Source organism: Macaca mulatta, chromosome 3, assembly GCF_049350105.2.
Source record: "Macaca mulatta isolate MMU2019108-1 chromosome 3, T2T-MMU8v2.0, whole genome shotgun sequence".
NCBI classification, from domain to species: Eukaryota; Metazoa; Chordata; class Mammalia; order Primates; family Cercopithecidae; genus Macaca; species Macaca mulatta.
In genome coordinates, this window is record NC_133408.1 from 24874989 (window position 1) to 24894976 (window position 19988).

The window sequence follows — 19988 nt, forward strand, 5'->3', positions numbered from 1 at the left end:
TGAAAATGGGAGGTAAAAACTCATCTGTGAAAGACATCCTTTTCATACTAGGAAAAAGACTCATTCTTCAATGGGGAATTATATTCGGGATTATTCTGTACAAACACACCTTGTTAAAATAATTATTATATTTCTTTTAGCTTCCTCACATAACTTGAACACTTTCCATAATTGTTTCTCTACTCAACCTAATGCACAAGCACTTAGATTTGGCCACATTTTTGTGCCATCACTTCTTTCAGAAGGCTCTTGCTTCATATAAAGGATACACATCTGTACGCTTTTCTCCTCTTAGTCTGGCTTATGCCAATTTAATTTTTAGGCCCAGGGAAAACTCTAGAAAGATAAATGTAAAATTTTGCCTTCTTTACAGGGAAAAGGCAAGAGAAGGGATTTGTTCTGTCCAAAATTTTGCATATTGTTTTCTAATTTGGAGATTAAAACATGAACATGTTCCAAATTATTTGATTGGATATGGCTGGCTGATTTAGTAAATCAATTTATGAATGAAAATTAGGCCAAAAAGAAAAAAATTAGCATTCTTGATTATGATATTTGGTTAGTATGTAGGAATGTTGTAGCTTTTAAAAATTGTTCAGATCACAAACCTAAATAATCTTTATTTGTCTTTCTTTAAATTTTCTCTCTTGTTTTTCTCAAACTATGATTTATGGAATGCTAGTTCATAATCACTTCAGTTATTAATTTATTTTTTAAACGTAGGGTTCTCAGGTTCCATTTGACATCTACTGTATCAGAATTACAAGGTCAAGACTTGGAAACCTGTTACCTTTAAGAGTCCCCTCATGTTGTTTAGGAGAAGCAGAGCTTCCAATCGACATGGGACAGAAGAAGGGGGCAGCAAATATTGTTTGCGTGCCTTGTGGCTCACCTGGATCAGAGAAAGGAAGGCCCAAATGGAAATTAATTTTTAAACTACCAAAGGGATCATAACTCTATAGATTTTTATGCATATGCAAGACTAAATATGATAGACAAGTTAACTTCTTTGTGAGTTATTAGGATTTGAAATATTACACTGAAGCGATGAAATATATTCTGTATTGCTAATATACTAAGAGGACTGTCAGCTGTGAAAATGTTCAAAATTTCCTACTTTACACAAGTAAACTGGTATAATTAAGGTTTTGTTTTGCATTGACCATAATGTTCACCACTGATGTTCTTTGTGTATTTTGAATGGTAAATTTCAATGAGATAAACTTTATGTTTATCAGTAATTTTGGGTAAAGTTCTGATAGAAATCTTTATCTGTAAAATCTTGGCCTATCTCCTGTTATTAGACTGTAATACAAACATGTGTTATGTGACATCAAAGACATATATTCAGAAATAATTTATTATAAAACTATGTAGAGGAAAATTCAGTACACTAAAATAATCAATATTAACGTATAATGTTTCATATTTAATTTAAATTTCTTTCAAATATGAAATTCTGTAACATTAGTTCAAGATTTATAAATTGTGCTATAATACCACTACTATAGGATAAAACAAACGATGTTTGTGACAGGTATTCTAAGTTATGTACACTATATGTCAGGCATTACTCTAAGCACTTAGTCTGTATTCACATATTTAAATTTTACATAACCCTGTGAGATAGTTATGCCGTTTTCCAATTTTAGTGGGGTAGAATCTGAGTCCTGAGAATTTAGTCAATTTCACAGGATTACGTAACTACTAAATTTTGGTGCTCATTTACAAACCTGGGAAGTGTATTTACAAGCTTTGTACTACTATGCTTTACTGGATAAAGGATTTTCATTTTTTAATAATAATTTATGTAATATAAAAGTGATCCTATAATAAATGCATTGAAAATAAAATGTATATGATAAGTACTCAATATTTTGAAGTTTAGAATTTTATAAATTGTGAAAAAAATACTTAAAATGGAGGAAAAAATATCCAAATCAATAATTTAATCATAGTGTTATATACAACATTGAGTATGATTCATGAAACAAGCAACAAATACATAATCACTGATCATTTGTGTCACACTCATATCTCAGTTTATTTATTTTTACTTCATTTTTATTTTTAATTTTTGTAGGTAAACAGAAAAGGCCATATCTCAGTTTAAATAGCCCAGAAATTTCTAGTCAGAAATTTACTGCCTTAGTTCTTTTGGGCTATTACAACCAAAACCATAAACTGGGTAGCTTTTACATGACACAAATTTGTTTTTTTTTTACACTTCTGGAGGTTAAGACATCCCAGAGCAAGGCATCATCAGATTCAATGTCTGATGAAAGCCCGCTTTCCAGTGGGTAGATGGTGTCTTTTTGCTTGTCCTTACATGGTGTGAGGGACAAATGAGCTCCATCGTGTGGGATCTCTCTCATGTGGGCACTAACCCCATTTGTGAGGGCTCCGTTCTCATGGCCTGATCACCTCTTAAAGGCTCCACTCTCTATTACTGTCACCTTGGGAGTTAAGGTTACAACACATGAATTTGGAGGAAATATTCATACCATAGTTGATAGACCAGAATTATTAGCGACAATAACTTTCTAGCTAGATAGCCTTCAGGGTGTAAATATATATACTATTGTATTTTTTTTTTTTTTTTTTTCAGATGGAGCGATCTCGGCTCTCTGCAAGCTCCGCCCCCCGGGTTCCCGCCATTCGCCTGCCTCAGCCTCCAGAGTAGCTGGGACTACAGGCGCCGCCACCACACCCAGCTAATTTTTTGTATTTTTTAGTAGAGACGGGGTTTCACCGTGTTAGCCAGGATGGTCTCGATCTCCTGACCTCGTGATCCGCTCGTCTCGGCCTCCCAAAGTGCTGGGATTACAGGCTTGAGCTACAGTGCCCAGCCACTATTGTATTTTATCGTAAGTCTTATTGATATAAAAATTGTTAAATATGAATGTGAGGCTTTGCCCAGACTTTTCTTGGGCCATGGTCCCACCAAAAGCAAATTTGTGGCTTACATTCTTCAACAGTTTTGATTCTCTCATCTAGATCAGCAGTCTGCATACTAAGGCTTTCGGTTCAACCCCAACTCTCCACCCGTTTCTGTAAATAATGTTTCATTGGAACACAGTCACACACTTTTATTATGTATTGCCTATAGCTTCTTTCATACTGCAATGGCAGGATTGAGTAGTTGTGACAGACACTATATGTACAGAGAAGCCTAAAATATTTACTGTTGGACCCTTTAACCTAAAAAGTTTGCCAGGCCGGGCACAGTGGCTCAAGCCTGTAATCCCAACACTTTGGGAGGCCAAGGCGGGTGGATCACGAGGTCAAGAGATCAAGAACATCCTGGCCAACATGGTGAAACCTGTCTCTACTAAAAATACCAACATTAGCCGGGCGTGGTGTCGGGTGCCTGTAGTCCCAGCTACTTGGGATGCTGAGGCAGGAGAATGGCGTGAACTCGGGAGGCGAAGGTTGCAGTGAGCCAAGATTGCGCCACTGCACCGCTCCAATCTGGGCAACAGAGCAAGACTCCATCTCAAAAAAAAAAAATTGCCAACCACTGCTCTAGACAAAAAGCCTCTGTGACTTTTGAATTCCCTGAATTATACTTCTGATCACAATTTCAGGAAGTCTCTAAAGTTTCTGTACTGGCATATCATTAAACAGACTTATACTGCACTAGAAAAGAAGTTTTTGTCAGGAGTGTGCATGAGTGTGTATATGTGTGTGTGTGCTGGGAAAGAATAATCTTTTTCAGATCTACTAAGAATTAGTAACTTTGGTCTCAGAGATCAAAGCATAAAATTAGCAATATAGACAAATGGAAGATCTGACATACAGTTGTGTAGTCTAGGTAGCATATAATAAATATTTTTCCATCTTTATACAGGATGGGAGAAGAAAAAATGTATATTAAATGTATAAGCTTAACAATATATACTTGTACATAAACAAGTACCTACATTTTATATTTATTAAGCTCATGTTATCTCATGAGCACAATTAATAAATCATTTACCAAATCCTGAATTTAAATATATGATTTTGAATGTGGTCAAATTGAATGCGGTCATGTTGAATGCGATGACATTTTGCTGGAACTATCCCTGATTATTTGTGGTGTCATGTTCACACAGTCTGACATGTTTAGATCATATCCTAATTTTCTTATCTTCTCATGGTATACATTAAATTGCTCTAGTGCACCTTGACTTTGACAATAAATAAGAATGATGAGTAAGTCTAGAAATGACAGTGTTTAAAAAAGAACACTGTAAGTTACTGCTTAGGTTGAATATATTTTATGAAATTAGCAGTTGAGTGTTTTCTGTTGGCAATGATTAAGGTTACTCTTTTGGGAAAATGACAACATATAAATATATTTCAGGAAAGAAGATATGGACATTTATTTTCAATTAATGTCAGCCCATCTTGACTCACCTGTTCACATGACAAATAGACAATGAGGATCTCATTTGTAAGAATGGCCTTTTTAAAGAGGGCATGTTTGAAGAAAAAAATTGATAAAAGAACCAGTCCTGAAAGTTTTTGTTTAATTTGCTTGCAACACACAGAGGTTTTCCTTATTCTGAAAAATAGACCTTCCCCCAAAAAAATCTTATTTGGTAATATTGAGTGACCGTATTGTTCTTGTTTTTGTTAGTTCAAAATTAAATTCATCCTTAATAAATTTCTGCAAATATTTACTCCCTTTTTCTCAATAATGTAAATTGCAAAACAGACATAGTATCTCTATGCTTTACATCTAATTGTTATACGTAAAAAAATTTAATAACCCAAAGTATCAGAATTTCTTTGAAATAGTGCAAACAGTAACCCTTTAAAAATCCTCTAATAGCGTAATTTTTCTACCCTCTTCCTTAATATTGAATTTCTGTATGATGTTGGGAAAATTTTAATTACTTACCGGGGTATTAGTTTCAGCCTTAATTACATGCATAGTATTCAATTATTCACTGGGTGTTATTGGAGGTTCACCAAATCTAACCTGCCCAAGAATAATTCCTATTACTGCCCATTTTAAAATAACAAGTAGAATAAAACCTAAGTGAATAATGTACTGAACATCAAAATAAAAAATCAAAAAGCCTTTCTTGAACATCTCTTATGAGAAAAGCTTCAAGGAAATAATTGAAGGGAGAATGAAGAAAACTTTTGGTTTTTTGCTTTGTTCGTTTTCATCTTTCCCTGGTGTCAGCCAGGCGTGGTGTCTGGCACCTGTAATCCCAGCTACTTGGGAGGTTGAGGCAGGAGAATCGTTTGAACCTGGGAAGCAGAGGTTGCAGTGAGCCGAGATCGCACCATTGCACTCCAGCCTGGGCGACAGGAGTGAGACTCTGACTCAAAATAATAATGATGATGATGATGATAATAATAATAATAATGCCAAGAAATGAAACATGTATTATAGATCAAGATTAGGTCCCATTTTTTAGTCTAAAACAAATGTGTTATACACTACTGGCTAGCAAGTTTTTACTTTTTGCAGTCTTCATCAGTGTACAAATATGATGGCAACCATAAAGTCAATGCACTCTAATCTGGATAATGGAAGTCTAGTAATCACAACAATTGAAGTTCTATTTTTGGAATCATATCTTGACTATGTATTTATTTATGAGGATACTTTGAAAATGGTATATTGCCAGAGATAATGGTCTGGAGATGAGAGATCTAAAGCTCTTTGCATTAGATCTGCTTAAATGAAACACATGTAACTTTAAAAAAATGTAAAAAAAAAAAAAAAAAGAAAACCACAATTATTAACATTTTAATATAATTAAAGGGTTCTCTGTGAGTAAAAACAAATCCTACTGTACACACTCTGGGTGCCTTAGTATGACCATGAAGAGAAGGTTGTTATGTTAAAGCAATTTTCTGCTGAAGGGAGAAACCATTTTTTGTCTTATTTTTTCAATAACGACAAATATTATGAATTGAGAAGGGATATCCTATGAGAAAATGCTTTTAATTATATAGCAGAAACCATTCTTACTGTACTCAGTATGTGTTGCATTGAATGTTCTCTGATATTTCTTTAAGAATCTGTGATTAATATTGTCTGAACACTAGATTGTTTTGGTTACTATACATATATCGTGAGTATTTCTTGCATACATCATCTGTTTCAGAAGAATTTAAAATTTTGTATTTTCTCAAGACAGACATAGATAGTATATTAATATAAATTTAAATGATGTGTTAAAAAAGAAACATTTTTAGATAAGGAAAAACCTTTGATAATTATACTAAGTCAAAAAATGTGTTACATTTCACAACAATCTTTCAGGCTTTAGATGTTTATTATGTTACTCTTTCTTGCAGTTAAACATATTCTAGTATAATTTTAGAGTGCCTTTTACAGCCTGATGTTTCAAGTTGAGCAAAAAGATGTCTTTGCATAATCCCATGACACGCAATCTGCACACTTATATTTGTTATTGGAAATTGAATTTTCATTACCCCTAACAAACCTAACTGCCTACAGTGTCAGAATCTTGATGCTGATTTTACCTGACAGTTATGATTTGCACAACTATTATTTTCATGATATTGTATTATATTACCGGTAGATAGTTATGGCCACACAGTTATAAGATAGATAGAAAATCATTAATTTAAATGTTTCTATCTTTGCTAGATTTTCACTGCTTTATTGATATCAAATTGTAACTTTTTAAATACCAAAAATAAATCACTAGAGTTGCTAATTTCATTTATCAGTAGTTAAAATTGTCCTAAAAAGTGTGCTGCAGTGGACGCAAATTCAGGGAGATGTTGTGTCTGTCTAACCACTGAGTTTGCTGAACCAGTTCAGACTATGGAGTTTGCAAAGATACATCCTTTTTCATTAGTAAAATGTGTTTCTGGAATAACAATGTAACGATCCCTGTACTTGAGTAGCAGTACTTTGGGAATACTTTCAGAGATATTTGGCTGCCAGAATTTTAATTCAAAGTGGTATGCTAATTGCAAGGGATACCCATTGTTAAAATGCAGAACAAGTAGGGATATCGGTTAGAAATTATTTTTGCCCAGAATGTTGGCTTTTAGTAGTACTTTTTTCGATTTGGGTGGGCCCCAAAGGAAATGGAAATAATTTCCTTAGGTTCTGTATTTAGTAAGAAGATCTATAGATTTTTGCATCTAAAACTGGCCTGTCGTGTGACCTTTATACCTTCAGATGACTGAAGATTCTGGTTGTGCATCCTTAGATCACTGAGAAACTCAAGAGCGGTAAAAATTGGGCCGAGTGTGGTGGCTAATGTTTGTCATCCCGGCACTTTGTGGGGCTGAGGTGGGTGGATCTTTTGAGCCTAGGAGTTCAAGACAAGTCTGGGCAACATAGCTAAACCCCATCTCTACCAATAATAATAATAGTAATAGTAATAATAATAAATTAACTGGGAATGGTGTGCATGGGTCGTCTCAGCTACTCAGGAGGCTGACATGGGAGGATCCCTTGAACCCAGGAGGGGAAGGCTGCAGTGAGCCAAGATGGCACCACTGCACTCTACCCGGAATGAAGAAAAATAGTAATAATAATGGTAAAAATTATAAATAAAACTATCCATTATGTTGTTTATATAATTTTATTAAAGTTTTCCCTTTTTTATTTCTGCAGATGTTAAGTATTTTAGGAGTTGCATGCCAGGAAACTGGGATGAAAACAGAATACAAATGTCAGGTCCAGGCATGGTAGCTCACGCCTGTAATCCCAGCACTTTGGGAGGCCAAGGTGGGCAGATCACAAGGTCAGGATATCGAGACTATCCTGGCTAACACGGTGAAACCCTGTCTCTACTAAAAAATACAAAAAATTAGCTGGGCATTGTGACGGGTGCCTGTAATCCCAGCTACTTGGGAGGCTGAGACAGGAGAATGGTGTGAACCCAGGAGGCGGAGCTTGCAGTGAGCCGAGATCGCACCACTGCACTCCAGCCTGGGCAACAAAGTCAGGAAACAACAGGTGCTGGAGAGGATGCGGAGAAATAGGAACACTTTTACACTGTTGGTGGGATTGTAAACTAGTTCAACCTTTGTGGAAAACGGTATGGCGATTCCTCAAGGATCTGGAACTAGAAATACCATATGATCCAGCCATCCCATTACTGGGTATATACCCAAAGGATTATAAATCATGCTGCTATAAAGACACATGCACACGTATGTTTATTGCGGCACTATTCACAATAGCAAAGACTTGGAATCAACCCAAATGTCCATCAGTGACAGACTGGATTAAGAAAATGTGGCACACATACACCATGGAATACTATGCAGCCATCAAAAGGGATGAGTTTGTGTCCTTTGTAGGGGCATGGATGCAGCTGGAAACCATCATTCTCAGCAAACTATCACAAGAACAGAAAACCAAACACCGCATGTTCTCACTCATAGGTGGGAATTGAACAATGAGATCACTTGGACTCGGGAAGGGGAACATCACACACCGGGGCCTATTATGGGGGGGCGGGGGGAAGGGTGGCATTGGGAGTTATACCTGATGTAAATGACGAGTTGATGGGTGCTGACGAGTTGATGGGTGCAGCACACCAACATGGCACAAGTATACATATGTAACAAACCTGCACGTTGTGCACATGTACCCTAGAACTTAAAGTATAAAAAAAAAAAACTATGAAAGTTAAAAGAAAAAAAATACAAATTTCAGAATATGATAGTCCATCCTTCTAACTCAGATCTCTTACTTTAAAAGGACATACAACTCAGTAGACATTGCCATATTACTAGAATCTCATTCAGTCATGAATAATTAGTGCAGTTCATCACTTTATATTATTGTTTCCCAAGATGAGACCACGCAGGTTTGCAGGCGTTCGTTCAATCTTGTCAGGTTCCAAAAGCAGGAATGGTCTTGGAAAACATATGGCTTCACCATTTTAGTTATCTATTATAATTTAGCTATAAGACAATGCAATTTCTTGCTCAGAGCCTCTTTCAAGATATCAATGTAATGTGTTTGCCTCAATTTAATGCCATTTATTATTTTATTCTCAGCTACCCTTTTTTGCTTTTCATAATTAATATTCAAATATTTTCACCTCTGGAAGAGTCATTAGAATTACCCTTGTGCTAGTCTAGATTGCAGGCAGCAACACTAGTCTAGCAAGTACCTCCTTATCAGTCCACTTCAATTTAAACAGGGTAAAGTTACACAGGTGCAGAACTAGCCAGCTGTTTTTACCACCAGGCAATATAGTTGCATTCACTCTTAGCCCCAAACTTGCTGGATGAGATGAAAGTACCACCCACCCCACCAGGCTCTTAGGAATTCTGACACAAGGTTTAAAAACGTAGTTTCAGTTTCTTGCTTAGAAATCATCCTTGCTTTCAGCACGTGTAGTTGTAGCCCTGGTCTTAAGACCATGCATTAGGCAGTAGAGAAAAACTACATCTGAGGTGATTAGGGAAAGAAAGAAAGAACAAATGTTAGTTATACCAGTGTACTCCTCGCTTGGCAAGAATTTCAGTCATATCGGCATCCTGCTCATCTTCTCTTCCCCAGATCAACCAGAAAAACAGAAAAATCTAGCAGGACACTCCTTTAGTCCCAGTCATGTTGAATGTGAGCACACACTCATGAAGGCATATACAACAGCCCTTTGTGCTTTTATGTCCTCCAATGTTTTGATTCCCCTTCCACTTCTCTAGCAAGCTATTGACCTGAGAAGGCTGTCTCTCTGCATATTACTGGACACTATGGGCTGTACAGTGTGTTCCGTGGACTGAAGAAATGATAGCCACCCAAATCCAGGCACCATCTTCTGTCTGTTGTTGCTGCTGCTGTTGTTGTTGTTGTTGTTGTTTTGGCACGCTGAACATTTGTATCTTCCGCTGGTTAAGCAAAGTCCACTCTAGAGTCAGTGTCTATTCATGTCAATGCCCATTTGTAGATACTCAGGGCTACCAGCATCAGTCTTACCAGCTACATTCTGAGCCTTCCCAACAGAGAATATGCTCCGTAGCCATCAGCGGTCTCTGTTGCCGGCAGACAAGATCGTTCTTAAGGGCATTTTGTGCCTGAGAGGGTGTAAGAGAAACATGTTTAGACTCAGCTTACCTCTTCACTGCTGCGGTACCCTCATACCCACCCATTCCTTGGACCCAGATGACCACCTCAAGGAAGTGTATGGGGATATCTGCTTGTCAATTCCAGTCACCTTCCGAACCTGGAAGGGGGCTCTTCTGATAAGCATTGACATGTTTCTCTTTACAGCACCCCTCAAATTTCCATAAGGCCGTGTATGGATATCTCTTTAATAGGCCCAGTGTGCATTGCCTTTGTGGCTATGGGCCAGGCCATTGGCCAATGCCCACGAGTTAATAGAAACCCAAATCCAGGGACTTCTATCACTGTTCAATACTTCCATCACGGTTAGAAAGACAAGATGTAATTCAGCCCACTGAGGTGATTCGTTTTTCCTTCTTTTCAAAGAGTAGCAGCCTTCCAGATGGGATGTCATTATTTGCTTTAGAACTGGCATGCACAAACCATGACATTGTTTGCCAGTCACTTGAGAGCACTCTGGGATCCAGCAGCTCCTCACATAGTTCCAGAGTCAGTCCCAGAGGGAAAACTGTCTGCTTGTGAGTATTTTCTCCATATTCCCCACATAGCGCAATCCTTTATAAATCATTTGCATTTTATTATGGAACTCTTTGGGGGCACTGCCATCCCTGTTAGTTTCTCTGACATCATCTTGGACAGCATGGGTATTTCAGGTGTCAAGATCATTTTATGCCCTTCTGTCATAGTAGTACCTTCAGGTAATGTACTGTAACAAGGCAGTAAAAAGTGGAAATTCCCTAGTCCAAAATTCTAGTAGGCATTGGGAGGCACTCGCAGGCTTTTTTCATAAGCCTGAGTAAACATTCTACAAAGGGCTATCAAGAGCAGAATTCATCCCTAACAACGTTCTAGCTTCTACTCTGCATTCTGTGGGCTTAGGCAGGTACCCATTTACCATATCATATTGAATTTACATTACTTGAAGGGTGGTAATGTAGTTTGGATGTACCCTCTAAATCTCATGTTGAGACGTAATCTCCAGTGTTGAAGGAGGGGCCTGGTGGGAGGTGTTAGGGTCACGTGGGAGGAACCTGCATAGCTTGGTGCTGTCCTCACAATGGTGAGTGAGTTCTCATCAGGTCTGGTGGTTTAAACACTTGTGGTACCTCCTTCATCCCACTCTCCCTGTTGCCCCTGCTTTTACCATTGTATGTGCCTGCTCCCACTGATCTTCTGCCATGAAGTAGAAGCTCGCTGAGGCCTCCCCGAAGCCAGGCAGATTGTCAGTGCCATACTTGTACAGCCTGAAGAATCAAGAGCCAATTAATCCTCTTTTCTTTATAAATTACCCAACCTCAAGTGTTCTTTTATAGCAACACAAGAATGACCTAATACAGTTGGATTTACATGCCTTCTGTTTTATAGGACTAGGTAGAGGAAACATTCCACACTCAGATACAGTGTCCATTTCCATCATATGATCAAGAGAAGGAGAACCAATTCCTGTGAAGTGTGTTCAAATATGCTAAGTTTTATAACCTTACCAACCCTTGTATTTTTATGTTCCAGTTCCATAAACTTTTTTTTTCACCCCCACACCATTTTATCTTCTCTATTGCAAAAGACTTTGGGTCCCCAGCCCGGGGTCTTATCAGGTCACTCTGGACTCTCTGTGAATTGCTATCTCGATTAACCAGTATAACTATTGTCCTAGGCAATTCCAGTTGAAGTTTCTTACTATAATCTTTACCTTCTGACCTTTTAAAATTCTCCAGCTGGGAGTGATACAGCAAACTGATTGGGTGCTGGGTGATATTGGGGGGACAGAAAGGTCTCCCTTTGTTTCACCCAGCTGTTTACAGTGTTGCATTAAGACCTTTATTTTAACCCTATCAATTTTCATTTTATTTAACCCATATCTTATAAACTATCTAAAGATTTCCACCACACTGGGGTGAATTTCATGACTCTCTCCTTTCTTGAATCTCTAGTTTCATCTCAACAATGTTTTCTTCCTTCACTTTATTTTTAGTAATCATTTAAGTATTTTCATCTTACAGGGATGAATTATTTCACTCTCCCTTTTGCCTTTCCCCATTCCCTTGTTAATTAACCTAAGGTTTTTTTCTTTTCTTTCTTTTTTTTTTTTTTTTTTTTTTTTTTTGAGATGGAGCCTTGCTCTGTCGCCCAGGCTGGAGTGCAGTGGCGTGATCTGGGCTCACTGCAAGTTCCATCTCCCGGGTTCATGCCATTCTCCTGCCTCAGCCTCTCAAGTAGCTGGGACTACAGGTGCCTGCCACCACACCCAGCTAATTTTTGGTAGAGATGGGGTTTCACCGTGTTAGCCAGGATGGTCTCAATCTCCTGACCTCGTGATCCGCTTGCCTCAGCCTCCCAAAGTGCTGGGATTATAGGTGTGAGCCACCAAGCCCGGCCTAATTAATCTGACATTTTTATTAGCATGTGTAAGATCCCTGAAGAGAAGCTGAGACAGCAAATTTGATAAGACTTCTCAAACTGTTGTTCAATTCTGTGGGAGCAATTTCATGTGTAGTGTCCATGTAAAAGAGGCTCCCTTAACCATAGTATTTACCATGATCTGAGTAACTGGCATATTCAGGGGGTGAATATCTCTGTCATCATGAAGTCAGGACCACATGTTTTGCATATAAAAACATATCAGCTCCTTCAACTCAGGTGCTCCACTTCACATTTATAGGGGGGATCAGACAGTTCCTCTTCTGAAGGTAAACAAATCTTACTGTGGCTTTTATCCAGTCTGCTAGGCTGGCTGTTCCCTCAGGAATATCTTCCTGCATGTCTGGATTATATATCTTCATCTGCCATCGTTCTATAGCAAGCCGTGGGTCCTGCATCAACACAAACATTCTCTTCAACTCTGTGCACTTAAAAGATACTGCTTCTAAATTGGCTACTATTAGGGTCCATTTTAGTAAAGGTTCTTCAGGAAGCTGATGATATCTATCTACAAAATGGAACAATTACTTCACACTGTGTTCTGTGGTTTTACTCATCACTTAGTTTTGCCCTTCCCACACATTGACTACTTTCTTGGTAACCACAGGTCTTGGAGGTACTTTCTCTTGTTCTTGCACAATTTTGCCTTTAAGGGATGGCTCTGAGGCTAGTGGCCAAAGCTCAGACTCACTAAAATCTAAGTTTGATATGATATCAAGGTCAGACCCAGTACTTTCCTTTAGTTTCATTTTAGCTAATACAGATAACAATAAGCAATGTGAGCTCAAAGATGATGAGGTTAATAAGTTTGGAAATGAGAGCTTTACTTCTCATGAAGGGCTGAAGTCTGCAGGGTGGCCATTTTGACAGGCTGGGAAGCACAGCCTTGGCCAGAAGCCAGAACCAGACTCTTTGATAGAGGGTCAAAGGGAATGGGGATTTATGCTGAGTGAGGTGGTTGAATATACATATTTAATAAGCTATAGGAAGAAATGAGAAAAGTGCACAGGTGGAATTAATCCCAGAGTGGAGTTTTTGGCCATCTGATATCAGAAGGTGAAACAGAGGATATAAAACTCCTACTGCTCAATCTCCTCGGACTAACTAGAACCACACTGTGGTCAGTGATTTCTTACTAGGCTGAAAAAGAAGGGTACCATCAGGTGGTTTGTTGACATCAGTGCTGGAGTCTTGGAAAAAACTAGTTTCTGTGGATCCCTTAGGGAAAAAAGGCTAATGATGGCTAGTGAAGGAGGGGGTAAAACAATGTATATCTAACCTCCTGATATGGTTTGGCTGTGTCCCCAATCAGATCTCATCTAGAATTCCCACATGTTGTGGGAGGGACCTGGAGAGAGGTAGTTGAATCATGGGGCGGATCTTTCTCTTGCCGTTCTCATAATAATGAATAAGTCTCATGAGATCCTATGGTTTTATAAGGGGAGATTTCCCTGCACAAGCTCTCTCTTTGCCTGCTGCCATCCATGTAACACATGATTTGCTCTTCCTTGTCTTCTGCCATGTTTGTGAGACTTCGCCAGCCACATGGAACTGTAAGCCCATTAAACCTCTTTTTTTTTTTGTAAATTGCCCAGTCTCAGGTATATCTTTATCAGCAGCATGAGAACGGACTAATACAACCCCCCACACTAACGCAGAGCAGGCAAGCCCCATAATTGTGGCTTAGCTTGGGAGGATTCTTGGCTTTACCCAGGAAATTATTTAAGTGAGAGCTGATGGTGTGATATACCAACTCTTATTGAAGCAGCAGTATACAACAGCAGCAGAGATAGGGCTCCTTGTGGAACAGGGATACTCCTTAGGCAGTATGCTCAGAGTAGCAGTTCAGAGGCAGTTCTGCAGTTACATTTATACTCATTTTTAATAACGTGCAAATTAAGGGGAGAATTATGCAGAAATTTCTAGAAAAAGGGTGGTAACTTAGAGGTTGTCAGGTTGTTGCCATGGGAAGGGATGGTAACTTTTGGGTGTTGCCATGGCTATAGTAAAATGACATGGCAAACTGCTGGGTGTTTCTTATGAAAAGCTGCTTCTGCCCCATCTCTGTTTTAGTTAGTCCTTAATTTGGTCTGATGAAGCCTCGTCTCCAGAGTTGAGTCCCGCCTTGTACCTCAATACTGTCATAGCTGAGAATTCAGTTTTCAGGGTTACTCTGGGATCCCCTTGGCCAAGACATGGCACATTCAGTCATTTAGGGGGTTAGAATTTTACTTTTCTTTCTCACAAGGGTTGACTATTTCACTCTTTTCCTATTAGTTTGCATTTCCTTAGTTGGTGCACATCCAATGAACCAGCTCCCCCCAGGAGATGTATCTATTTCTAAATTCCACTGGTGACTGTTATCTTTAGTAACTGATATCAGCATAACAGCAGCTCCATACCAAAGGTGACTACATGGCCACCCAGGAATCAAAAATCCTTTATTCTTCACCTTTTCATGTTTTCTCTCCCAAAACCCAATGTTTCCATGAGCCAGGGCATTCTAGAAAATCTCCACTCTCTGACAGCAGTTGCTTTGGAGAAATTCTCAGACTGTGTTTTCCTTTGCTCTCACACTGCAACCGTCAACACAGAAAACTTCTGTGACCAAATGTGTGGAAGTTTCTCCCCAACCACAAGCAGTGGACACCAATGGTATCCACGAATTCAGTTCCAACACTGTCTACCTGGAGATAGCTCCTAGTTTTCCCATTTTAATAAAATTTATGGGTTGCTCCGTAGCAGTATACCTGCATAGAATGTGTTTACAATAATACTAAGCAGGTGGAAAGGAAAACTATAGTTTAAAAAATAATTTATAATTTATTGTTTTTGCATCAGGGTATCTGCAAATATTTTATTATCTAAGAGTATTTAAGCATACTATTTTATATTATACTAGGCAATTGGGAATTTGAAGAAATATTTCAAAATTTATAAAATTTATGTCCTCCTACAAAATGACAATTGTGTACGAAAATGACAATTGTGTATGAGCAATTTGGAGAGAAATCACTGAAAAGGTGAAATAAAACCTAAAAATGGCCAAATCATGCAATGCAAAAATATTTAAAATTTTCAAAATTAAATAATAGGTAATTATTTAATTTTAGCCATTGTGCTAGACATTTGTTTTACAAAGGTGCATCAGGTCTGTTACTAGCCACTGTAGGGTCCTCAGTTCTTGTCTTTTTGGAAGAAAGAATTCAGCCAAGAGACATGTAACAAGACTAAGTAGTAGCAGAGTTTATTCAAAGTGACAGTACACTCTGAATGCTGAGTCAGAGCAGGCTGCTGGAGAGAATTAGCCAGCATAGGCTGACACTGGGAACCCCCTTTATTGGGTGTCTCTTACATTATGATTAATGAAAGGGGTACAAAGGGATGCTACTAACAAGCATTTTTTGGTTGGTCTCCTGGGCACGTATGCATTGTGGCCGTATGTGCTAATGCATACATTGCATATCTCATTAGCATGCTAAATCTCTAGCCAGGGGTGTTTTTATTTCCCCCCTATTATAATGAGCAAAAGACTACTGTAGGGTGAGTTTTTTGTTTGTTTTGTTTTTTGTTTTATTTGAGATGGAGTTTCATTCTTTTTGCCCAGGCTAAAGTTCGGTGGCGTGATCTTGGCTCACCACAGCCTCCACCTCCTGGATTCAAGTGATTCTCCTGAGTAACTGGGATTACAGGCATGTGGCACCAGGCCCGGCTAATTTTGTGTTTTTAGTGGAGACAGGGTTTCTCTATGTCGGTCAGGCTGGTCTCGAACTCCTGACCTCAGGTGATCCTCCTGCCTTGGCCTCCCAAAGAGCTGGGATTACAGGTGTGAGCCACCGCATCTTGCCAAGGGTGAGTATCTAAAGGAGTGTGCATGCTCATCAGCGGGGAGAGTTCCTATCATGGTTATCTCTGACTAGGGCTTGATAAATCCCTATCAGGGTTGGATGAGCCCAGTCCACAAGACCAGAAGTTACTATTGTAGTCATTATTTTTGGCTGTCAGTGGGCGGCACTGACTATCCGTGGGCAACACCTCTGAGGATTTCTTTTCCAGGGGCTCCCCTTCCTGCTCATATCTGGCTCTCTGCCTATTCTAATAAGCTGACTTGTTCATTCCTCACAGGAAGCATTAAATCTTTGGAGAGAGAAAAACAAGTTAAATAAAGCTTGGTGTATGCTTTGATTGCAAATATTAATTAGAGTGTGCTACAAGAACACTGGATAAGGACATCAAACCCAATCTCAGGAGGGTTAAAAAAATCTAAATATGTTTCAGAATACTAATAATGAGCAGTGATCTAAAGTTCATGTTAAACAGAAAGTCCATGAGGCTGGGGATACTGCTTGAAATGACTTAGGCTGAATGAATATCATGTAGTATTAACAAAGCAAGTGACCATAAAAGCCCTTTGCAAAACTGGAAACATTCCATATAACTAAACAATGAACTTTGTAGAGGTGGCTATAGGATATCAAGGGATGGCTAAAGATTAGACTTACAGAGATGAGCAGGACCTTGATCATGTAGAATTTGATGAGCTGGATCTGTGGTTTCTTGTTTTTTGAAGTAATTAAAGGCCTTTTGTTTTGTTTTGTTTTGTTTTTGTAAATGGGGAAAACCACTATATCGTCTTGGTGTCCTGTTATTGTGTGCCAAAAATGGATTCTTTCTGATTTAATGCTGACAATTTGTGTCACAGTATTGCCTTTTCAGTTCCTATTGATTTCTAGTCCATACTTTCAGCAGATATTTCAAGTCTTTATTTTAAAAAAGCATGCTATTCTATCATCATTTCACTAATAAAAATGGTGAACAATAGTATGCCTTTAATAAGATCTCTAGAACATTCTCATTCCTCAGACAAGCCAAAATAATAGTGGTCATAAGATGACAAAGTAATAGAACCGAATGACATAATGTGGTTTTATGATGATGTGTGAAATAGGCATTATTTTTGCCCTATATAACCATTATTCCAAAAATCTTACACATTTTTGTCTTAAACAATGCTATATAAATATAAATTGTGCTACTTTTCTTTCACATTATTTATTATATAGGGCTTCAGGTTATGCTAAATTTTAATACTGCTATTTTAGGAAAAAATATATTTTTGTTACATGCAGAATTGAAAGAGAACCTATGACTTGTTTTCCTGTCTTGACAAGCCATGAGTTCATGTTCTTCTGGGATCCCAGCCAAGAAGATGGTGATATTCAAATAATGTTGTTTCCTTGTTGTGATATTTATTATTCAATTAATTTTTTGATGCTTTCATCTCCTATGGGCAGGAGTAGTAAGAAATCCCTTAATTAGTTTCCATTTCACATAGCACTGCTTCGGGTAATCTTAGAAAACAAATTTTAATTAATTTTTTTTTTAAATCTAGATTCTACCTTATACACTTTACCATTTTTGAAAAGATGATTGAGTAAAATACTAGTCAGAATGAAATTATTCAAGCTTTTGTATCAATTTCTTTTAGTTTTGTAACATTTTAGGCTTTACATTTTATACAATTTAAGACTATGATGATAAAATTTTCAATTTCTTCCAATGATATAAATGCTGTGATATTTTCTGGGTATTCTGGTCCATCCCCGGTGTCAATGGTTACAGACACAGGTTAATTAGAATTTTTCTTCCTTAAAAATAAAATCATGGGTAATAACAACAGAATTGACTGCATATTGACTTGTAAGCGTCTGATTATATCTTTGAAAGTTCATTGGTTTAGTTATTGACATGATCAGTATTAGATTACAAGCACTTGAAGCCATTATTTCAAGTGTTTTAATATTAGGTTTAGTTGTTCATTCAATAATATAGGTACAAAGGTTACTGAGGTTTATATATTTGAAAGAATTAGTACAACTTCACAAAGTATATTCACATAAGGATTTAACAAAGGCTAGTAATGTAATACACTAAGGATTTAACAAAGGCTAGTAATGTAATACACTAAGGATTTAACAAAGGCTAGTAATGTAATACAGTAAGGATTTAACAAAGGCTAGTAATGTAATACAGTAAGGATTTAACAAAGGCTAGTAATGTAATACAGTAAGGATTTAACAAAGGCTAGTAATGTAATACAGTAAGGATTTAACAAAGGCTAGTAATGTAATACAGTAAGGATTTAACAAAGGCTAGTAATGTAATACAGTAAGGATTTAACAAAGGCTAGTAATGTAATACAGTAAGGATTTAACAAAGGCTAGTAATGTAATACAGTAAGAGAAGAAGAGTTCATGTACATTTGAGAAGACACAGAAGACTTCCTCGACAATTCCCCAAGATCCTTTGTATTCCCACAAGGACTCTAATCTTCTTGAAATTGAACCAACAAGATTTTTGTGATAAATCTTGACTTGGGGAGCACTCAAGGAAGCAGATGTTTCCTGTGGGGGCTTTTATATCCGTCTAGTCATGTAGCCAAGATGTGCTTTCTGACCACCTACATCGGTTAGTTAGCAAAATCCAGACTCAGAGAAACAAAGCATAAATGATACAGTGTGTTAGGACTCCCCAAGAATATTCTTAGAGCCAATAATTAATTAGAAGGACTCACAAAATTTGTTATAGTATAGTGTAAGTATAGTATTATAGTAAAATTATTAAGATTAAAAATAAGCAAAGAGAAAAGACATATGGGCCAAAGTGTAGTAGAAAGCAGGCACGTGCTCCCACATGTCTTCTCCCAATGAAATTACCCGGTGGGCTTATTTCTCCCAGTAAGACTGTATGCCAATGTGTCACAAGTCTTCCCAACCAGGAAAGCACACCTGAGCCGGGTGATCCAAGTGTTTTATTGAGAGTCATTTACTTATGTATGCAGCACCTATGTGCCTGACCTCAGATACTCAGACTTCAGTCACAAAGAGCAAAAACAGCAATTGATTATAGATCACGTTGTTAATAAACTATCTGATAAAACTAGTGTTCTGTGCCCAAATGTGTCAGCAAAAACACTGTTATTAGGCAGAATATTTCAGGAGCTCAGAACTCATCTCCCAGACCCCAGGTGAGGGCCAGTTGCAAAGACTGGCCTTTCTTGGGAACATGTAGGGTTGAAGCAAACCAGATTTGCTGAATTAACTCTTTCTTGTGCATACGGATTTCTAAACAAATCATTTGCAGGTGAGAAAAAAAAAAAGACCAGAGAAAGAATTGATACCTTAATAACAACTTAAAAGACAAATCAACCCATTTCAACATGTGTATTTTATTTGAAGCATTATAGAAACACTAACTATATAGGGGTGTGTGTGTGTGTGTGTGTGTGTGTGTGTGTGTGTGTGTATGCACATGTGACATTTATGAAGCAATTAACAAAATGTTAGCTGGATATTTTACAATTCTTTTAATTCTTAGTTTCTGGGGTACATGTGTAGATTTGAGATGTAGGTAAATTATGTGTTGTGGGGGTTTAGTGTACAGATTATTTGGTCACCCAGATAATAAACATGGTACCCAATAGGTAGTTTGTCAG